Below are 8,299 nucleotides of genomic sequence, written 5' to 3'. Positions count from 1 at the left end.
TCAGTCATGCATACGTGCGAAGTATTCTGTGGTTTGGAGACTTGCAACCTTCATTCTATATGTGTCCCTAGCACACCAAGCCACTAATTGATTTGTTCAAGGAAGAGAAGTCTATGCTTGGGATCTAATCCATGGACTTGTGTAAAGACTTCGTTATCCTTGATGAGGGTTCCACACCTGAACTCTGTAGTGTTTCATTGTAAGACTGCCAGGTGATCATGCTTGTCTGGGATAACGTGTTCACGTGTTTGTAGCAGAATCAGCTCATGTTTTGGAGCTTGCTATCAAAGTTCATTCCCCGAGAGAACCTCGCAACGCCGTCTCGTCGATTTGTGTTGCAAACTTTCATTTTCCTTCCTAGACCTGATGAGTCTGGAAGATCCTGACACCAACCAGACTAGAATCTCGGGCAGATATGATGGTTCGAACGTTTTCCCAAGAACTATAATATTGGTCTCTTTGTTAATCGGTAAAGTGGATGTCATGGCCAACACACCTAGCCAGAAGACCTATTATTGTAGTAACTTGATTGAGGAAGTTGGTCACTGAGGGAGTCCTGGATTAGGGGGTGTCCGGATGGCCGGACTCCCGGACTATGAAGATACAAGATTGAAGACTCCGTCCCGTGTCCGGATGGGACTTTCCTTGGCGTGGAAGGCAAGCTTGGCGATATGATATGAAGATCTCCTCCCATTGTAACTGACTCTATGTAACCCTAGCCCTCTCCGATGTCTATATAAACCGGAGAGTTTTAGTCCATAGGACGAACAACAATCATACCATAGGCTAGCTTCTAGGGTTTAGCCACTCCGATCTCGTGGTAGATCTACTCTTGTACTACCCATATCATCAATATTAATCAAGCAGGAGTAGGGTTTTACCTCCATCGAGAGGGCCCGAACCTGGGTAAAAACATCGTGTCCCTTGTCTCCTGTTACCATCTGCCTAGACGCACAGTTCGGGACCCCCTACCCGAGATCCGCCGGTTTTGACACCGACATTGGTGCTTTCATTGAGAGTTCCTCTGTGTTGTCGCCTTTAGGCCTGATGGCTTCTTCGCTCGTCAATCGTGATGTGGTCCGGGATGATACTTTTCTCCCCGGACAGATCTTCGTATTCGGCGGCTTCGCACTGCGGGCCAACTCATTTGGCCATCTGGAGCAGATCGAAAGCTACGCCCCTGGCCATTAGGTCAGGTTTGGAAGCTTAAACTACACAGCCGACATCCGCGGGGACTTGATCTTCGACGGATTCGAGCCATGACTAGGCGCGCCGCACTGTCACGATGGGCATGATTTAGCTCTGCCATCGGACAACACCCAGAGCGTCGCTCAGGTGTCCGCTCTGACCATTAGCTCGGAGCCCACTGCGCCAGTCGGGGACGGACGGTTGGACGCCGCCCCGGAAGCTGCAACCTCTACGGCGATAGAGCCAGATACCAGCCTAGTCCTTCGCAAGGCCCGTGACTCCAAGGTGCCGGACTCCGATCCGGACTCCGTAAATCCCGCACCTCTTCCGATTAAGCCCGATTGGGCTCCGGTCATGGAGTTCACCGCCGCGGACGTCTTTCAGCACTCGCCTTTTGGCGATATCCTGAATTCATTAAAGTCTCTCTCTTTGTCCGGAGAGCCCTGGCCGAACTACGGCCAACACGGTTGGGATGCGGATGACGAAGAAATTCGAAGCCCACCCACCACCCACTTCGTAGCCACTGTCGACGATTTAACCGACATGCTCGACTTTGACTCCGAAGACATCGACGGCATGGACGCCGATGAAGGAGACGATCAAGAACCAGCACCTATAGGGAACTGGAAAGCCACCTCATCATACGACGTATACATGGTGGACACACCCATCAGAAACAACAACGAGGATCAAAAGGATGCGGCCAGGGATCGCTCCCTCGAAAAACAATCAAAGCGGCGGCGTAAGCGCAAGGCCAAGCCCCACCTCGACAAAGACCCAGCCATAGAGCAGGGTGAATCAACAAAAGACGAACATGCCGTCGAGCATCCGTCCAAACAGGGCGGACAATCCGAACAACTAATCCCCGGGAAAGATAATAGCCCGGACGACCTCACGCCGGACAAATTGCTGGAACATCAGAACCTCCACCAAAGGCTCGTTGCCACTGCACGTAGCCTGAAAAAGCAGAAGCGGAGGCTCAAGATTGGAGAAGATGCACTCAGGATCAGATGGGGCAAAGTACTCAATACCGCACACAAGTACGGCAACAGTCGTCACACAAAGAGCTATCCGAGGCGGAAACTACTACCGGAATTTGATGAAGAGGCCATAAAGCCCCCACAGTCAACAAATAAGGAAGCCACAAGGTCGGATAGACGACCCTACAATCAATCTCACGCATCAAAGGACGCCGCACTCAATATGGCGCGCGATCCGTCCAAGAATTTGCATCAGAAAACTGGCCCAACCAGATCCATCTATAGGCCAAGAAAGCAGGCTCCAGTGAGTGATGCAATGCAAAAAACACCCGAACATCGCGACACGCCTAAATACAGGGGCGCCGCACACCCCCTATGTTTTACCGATGAGGTGCTGGACCATGAATTTCCAACCGGATTCAAACCCGTGAACATATAAGCATACGACAGAACAACAAACCCTGGAGTCTGGATCGAGGACTACATCCTCCACATACACATGGCCAGAGGAGACGACCTCCACAGCATAAAATACTTACCCCTTAAGCTCAAAGGGCCAGCCCGACATTGGCTTAAAAGCCTTCCCGAAAACACTATGGGAAGTTTGGAAGTGCTTGAGGATGCTTTCCGGGCAAATTTTCAAGGGACCTATGTCCGACCCCCGAATGCAGATGATGTGAGTCATATAACTCAGCAGCCCGGAGAGTCAGCCCGGAAGCTCTAGAACAGATTCCTCATCAAAAAGAATCAGATAGTCGACTGTCCGGACGCAGAGGCCCTAGCAGCTTTCAAACATAGCGTCCGAGACGAATGGCTCGCCAGTAACCTCGGCCAAGAAAAACCGCGAACAATGGACGCATTAACAAGCCTCATGACCCGCTTTTGTGCAGGAGAGGATAGCTAGTTGGCAAGAAGCAGCACCAGCAACCCGAATACGTCCAAACCCAGAGATGGGAACGGGAAGCCGCGCCGTAACAAAGAACCGCGCCGGATCAAGGACAACAGCCCAATGAGCACGGCAGTAAACGCCGGATTCAAAAGCTCTCGGCAAAATCAGAAAAAGTTGCCCCCCAAAGACGATAGGGACGAGCTATCCAACCTCAACAAAATCTTGGACAAAATATTTCAAATCCACAACACTCCGGGGAGACCTGCAAACCATACCCACAGACATTGTTGGGTCTTTAAGCAGTCCGGCAAACTCAACGCGGAACACAAGGGGCTCGACACACCAAGCGAAGATGACGATGCACCCCACAAGCAGAACACCGGAGAACAAAAGAAGTTCCCACAAGAAGTCAAGACAGTAAACCTGCTTCATGTGACAAAGGGGAAGAGCAGAACGGCACCTACGAAGACACACGCCGTACGGCCAGCCCCAGAGGAGCAACGCCATTGGTTGTTACAACCAATCACCTTCGATCATCAGGATTACTCTAGAGGAGACCAGAACGCAGGCTGGTCTGCCTTGGTCGTAAATCCAATTATTAACGGACTCCAATTTACAAATGCCCTTATGGACGACGGCAGCGACTTGAACCTGTTGTATCAGGACTCAGTCCGCAAACTCAGGGTAAACCCATTTATAATCCACCTTGGCAACACTTCCTTTCAAGGAGTCACGCCAGGCCCGGATACCCCAAGTATGGGTTCCCTTACGTTAGAAGTCACGTTCGGATCACCCGACAACTTCCGAAGCGAAAAGCTAACATTCCACATCGCCCCATTCGTAAGTCGCTATCAAGCGCTACTGGGACGTGAAGCTTTCGCCCGCTTTAATGCAACACCGCATTACGCATCCCTTACACTCAAAATGCCCGGCCCAAAGGGCATCATTTCATTACAGGGGAACATAAATTGACCCCCAAAGTACGGGCAAAGGTGCGGCTGCCTGGACAGCCGCCCACAAATCCAGCCCTACTATCTCGGACACGGCTCGACGAGTCCGGCGTAAACATGCTTAATAACCGCATATCCCCGTACAAGGGGCTCCGTGTGCTCACGCCCGGAGACAATACGGCTCAACTCTTGCTCCAACTATATTTTGTTTATTTCAATATAGATTTCTCGCATGCTTATTTTTTTACTAAGTTCCTCTCTTTCGCAGACGAACATCGTGCTACGCCCGTCCAGGATACGGCACAACGGAGACACAGGTGCAGACGTGCAGCAGGGACCCGTTTCAAGGATTCTTTTCAGATTAAGACCCTGCATAAACCTTTTTTACTGTCTCTTGTTGATAACATCCCCCGGTTTTCTCTATAACCGAGGAGGAGGCTGGCGTCTTGGCATGTGGCCACGCTAGAATTTTTGCGCGTACCTGGACACTAGGGGCTTTTTTACCAAGGGCTCTATTTCGGCCCGTCTTCTTAAAGACCGAATACCTTAGGGAGTGTTCGGCGTCGCGAGTTTGGCCCTATATGCATCAGCTCCGAATCATGTCTTTGGTCAAATGTTGGGTTTGCCCGGCTCCTGTGTTTTCCTGCCTTACGTTCCGTTATATCGGCTAACGCGGCACCAGGAGAACTACTGCGATTGTGCCCCGGTTCGGCCAGGTGAGCACCTCAGTAGAGAAAGCGGAAAACTGACTATCATGATATAGCGAGAGACTGGTCAACCACTCGATGACTTTCGAAATCTTTAGGATTCCCCCGCATTAACGAAGGGCCGCTTCCCGGTCAGGCACACTCGCGCCCCGAATTCGGGCGAGCGCAGTGCCCCTAGGGGCTATTCAGTAGCCCCACTGTCAAACTCCTATGGCTAAGTGAAAGTGATAAAGCATTATAGTCCGGTTACCTAGTTCGCTGCGCCACCACCTCCTTTGTAGGACCAAGACGTTGGATTAAGTGTGAAACGGCACCTTTTTAAGAAACACCCCCGCATTCTATGCGTGGGGGCTGAAGCCAACGACTGCCATCTTTCAGGTTATATACAAATATATACATTAAACGGCCGCACAGGAGGCATCATGATTCTTGCAAGCACAAGTATAAAAAGCTTTTTTCATAAAAACAATTTTTTTTACAAATAGTATAAGCTATTCGAACACAACATCCTTCGAGCACTGCGACTCTATTATATGAGCGCCAGGAAGAACTTCCTCAAAATAGTGCTTGGCAGGTACTCGGCTTTCGTCCGAATCCTGGGACACAACAATACTGGCCTTCATATCTGCCCAGTATATTTTGACACGGGCAAGAGCCATCTGTGCGCCCTCTATGCACTCGACCTCTTCATTGCATCAGCATGCGGCACCGAACCAAGGAACTGCTGCACCAAGCCAAAATAACTCTTCGGCTCCGGCTTCCCCGGCCACAGACGACTCGCAACATACCTCATGGCGAGTCCGGATAATCTGTTCAGCTCCGCCCAGGCGGCCAAACGGTCAGATACTGATAGTGGGCATTCTGGATTGTGGTACTGCGACCAAAAAAGCTCTTCCAGTCCATGGTCACCTCGGCTGCGGAAGTGTTCGGTCGCGTCCGCCGCACTTGCTGCCAAATCCAGATAAGCGTTTTCCGCACTCCACTGCCGGTCTAATGGAACATACTTGGGGTCTCCGAACTTCATCCGTAGCATATAAGGCTTTCCAGCCGTGATATCTCCGGCCTGACGCAGCTCCTCCTTCATCGCTCTCATGGCAGAGCGAGTATCCTTGGCTTCGGCAGTGATCTTTTCAAGGTCCTTCTGAGCCGCCCTATCTTCTTGTTCAAGAAATTTACAGCGGTCGGTAGCATCCTTCAATTTTATGGCCATCTTGGCTATTTCCTTCTTGCTCTGGCAGTGAGCAGCCTGTTCGGCTTTTAGCTCTTCAGCCGCTTTAACGGCAGCCGCATCACTTTTCCTTGCTTGCTCCTTGGCTCGGGCAAGTTCCGCTTGAAGGTTCTCCACGGCAGCAGCACCATCTACATAAAGTATATATATATAAGGCCCGAGCATCGAGCTCCTATTACTGGGTGTCTTTTGAACATACCTTGAGCCTCGTCTAGCCGCTTATTTAGAAGTGCGATGTTGGCATCTGCTACGTCAAGTTGCCGCTTTAGTTCGACAGATTCATCAGTCCGGCTAGCCACCGAACGCCTCGCCACCTTCATGGAATAGGCGACATATTATACCTAGGGTTATGATCCTCTATGCGCCGTCACTCATGACGACACACAGAGTCTCAGGGGCTACTATTCATACAGGGCACATTTAATATGCGGCTCTACCAAAAGGTACACCTTTTTACGTACCTCAAAGCCTGTTAGTAAACTCCTGGCAGCCTCGTACAATCCGCTTTCCGCAGATGAAATCCTTCCAATCACCGTATCCATCAACATACGGTGTTCTTCTGAGATGGACGCCCTACCAAGCAGATCCTTCAGCCCCTCCGCCGAAGCGCAAGAGGGTGCCGGACTAGCCTGATGACCTTTTCCAGGGTCCGAACTTGAAAAAAACCTCTGGGACGATACCTCGGGGTCGCCAGCCTCATGAGACGGTGCAACAAGGGGAGGCGTTTCGCTCTCTATCATCTCTGGACAAAGATCCCCTGAAGATGAGCTCTGCTGAGAAGGGTTGAGATCCGAACTGCAAGATAATGTTTCGGTTATTTTCCTCAGGAATAAAACATGAGTGTGATTCATTATGGAACCCCTCCCTTCACTTATGTCTCGGGGGAGAGCGGTTCCCCTTTAGGGGGCGATTCGGCCGGAGCGTTCTCCGGTGCCGAACCCTCTGACGAAGATTTCTTTCCCCATTTTGAGGTTATCACCTCCGGGTCTTCAGAGGCAGTCCTTTTCTTTCCGTGGTCGGGGGAATTTTCGATTCTTCCCTTCCTAACGGCCTCCTTCGTGGAGGCGGTAGCTCCTTGGTTCCCCCCTTCGCCTTCCGCCAATGGCGCGACCTCCAGCATCCTGGTTAGCACGGGATTCGGCACAGTCTCGGGCAGGGGGGCTAGACACCTGATAAGCTTTGGCTTCGCCATCCACTCATGTTCAAACGACAACTCTGCTAAAGGGTAGATTTGATAAAAATATGGATGGTGTATCCAAATACGGGGCTACTTACTTTAGCATCTGGGCGATTGCAGCTCAGACCTGCGTCCTCGGACAAATCCGGACACCTTGCTTGTGATCCGAAGAACAATTTGTACATCTCCACGGGTGTCATTCCCATGAAATGTTGTAGGACTCGTGGTCCCTCCGGATTGAACTCCCACAGGTGGAGAGGTCGACGTTTGCAGGGCAGTGTGCGGCGAATCACCATGACTTGCGCCACTACGGTCAAATTGATATCTCTTTCTAGAAGATCTCGAATACGGCCCTACAGCAAGGGCACGTCTTTTGGCGGCCCCCAGATAAGTCCTTCATTAACCCATGACGCCAGCCGTGATGGGGGACCCAAGCGAAAAGTAGGTGGTGCCACCCATGTGGTTCCCCTACGGGCTGTGATGTAAAACCAGTCCCGTTGCCATAAGCCGAGCTCCTCTTGAAAAGAGCCTTCGGGCCATGGAGCGTCGTCCATCTTGCTTATTATAGCCCCTCCGCACTCAGCGTGCTGCCCCTCGATCATTTTCGGTTCCACTTTGAAAGTTTTTAGCCACAATCCGAAGTGAGGGGTGATATGGAGGAGGGCCTCGCACACGACAATGAATGATGAGATCTGGAGGATGGACTCCGGAGCTAGATCGTGGAACTCCAGCCCGTAGTAAAACATAAGCCCCCTCACAAAGGGATCGATCGGGAAGCCTAGCCCCCGAAGGAAGTGAGATGCGAACACCATGCTTTCACCGGGCTGGGGAGCGGGAACAGCTTGCCCTTGAGCAGGCAGTCTATGCGAGATTTCGCCGGTTAGATACCTGGCATCTCTCAGCTTTCGTACATCTTCTTCCGTAATGGAGGAAGGCATCCACCGGCCTTGAAGGTCGGAGCCGGACATCGTCAAAAGTCCGAAGCGCCTAAAACTAGAGCTTTGGGTGTTGGAACTCGAAGCGAGGGGCGGATTTGATTGGTTTGAGAAGAAGGGAGCCGGGCCTTGGTTCCTTTATAAAGGAGGTGAATACCAAGAGCCCTCCCCGTAACCGTTTGAAACTCGCTTATCTCCCAAGCGCCGCGGTTAAGGGCGCGGTTGGGTTACCCACGCCCGTATTG

Source organism: Triticum dicoccoides, chromosome 3B (genome assembly GCF_002162155.2).
Source record: "Triticum dicoccoides isolate Atlit2015 ecotype Zavitan chromosome 3B, WEW_v2.0, whole genome shotgun sequence".
Classification (NCBI taxonomy): Eukaryota; Viridiplantae; Streptophyta; class Magnoliopsida; order Poales; family Poaceae; genus Triticum; species Triticum dicoccoides.
Note: the sequence above shows the minus strand (reverse complement) of the source record.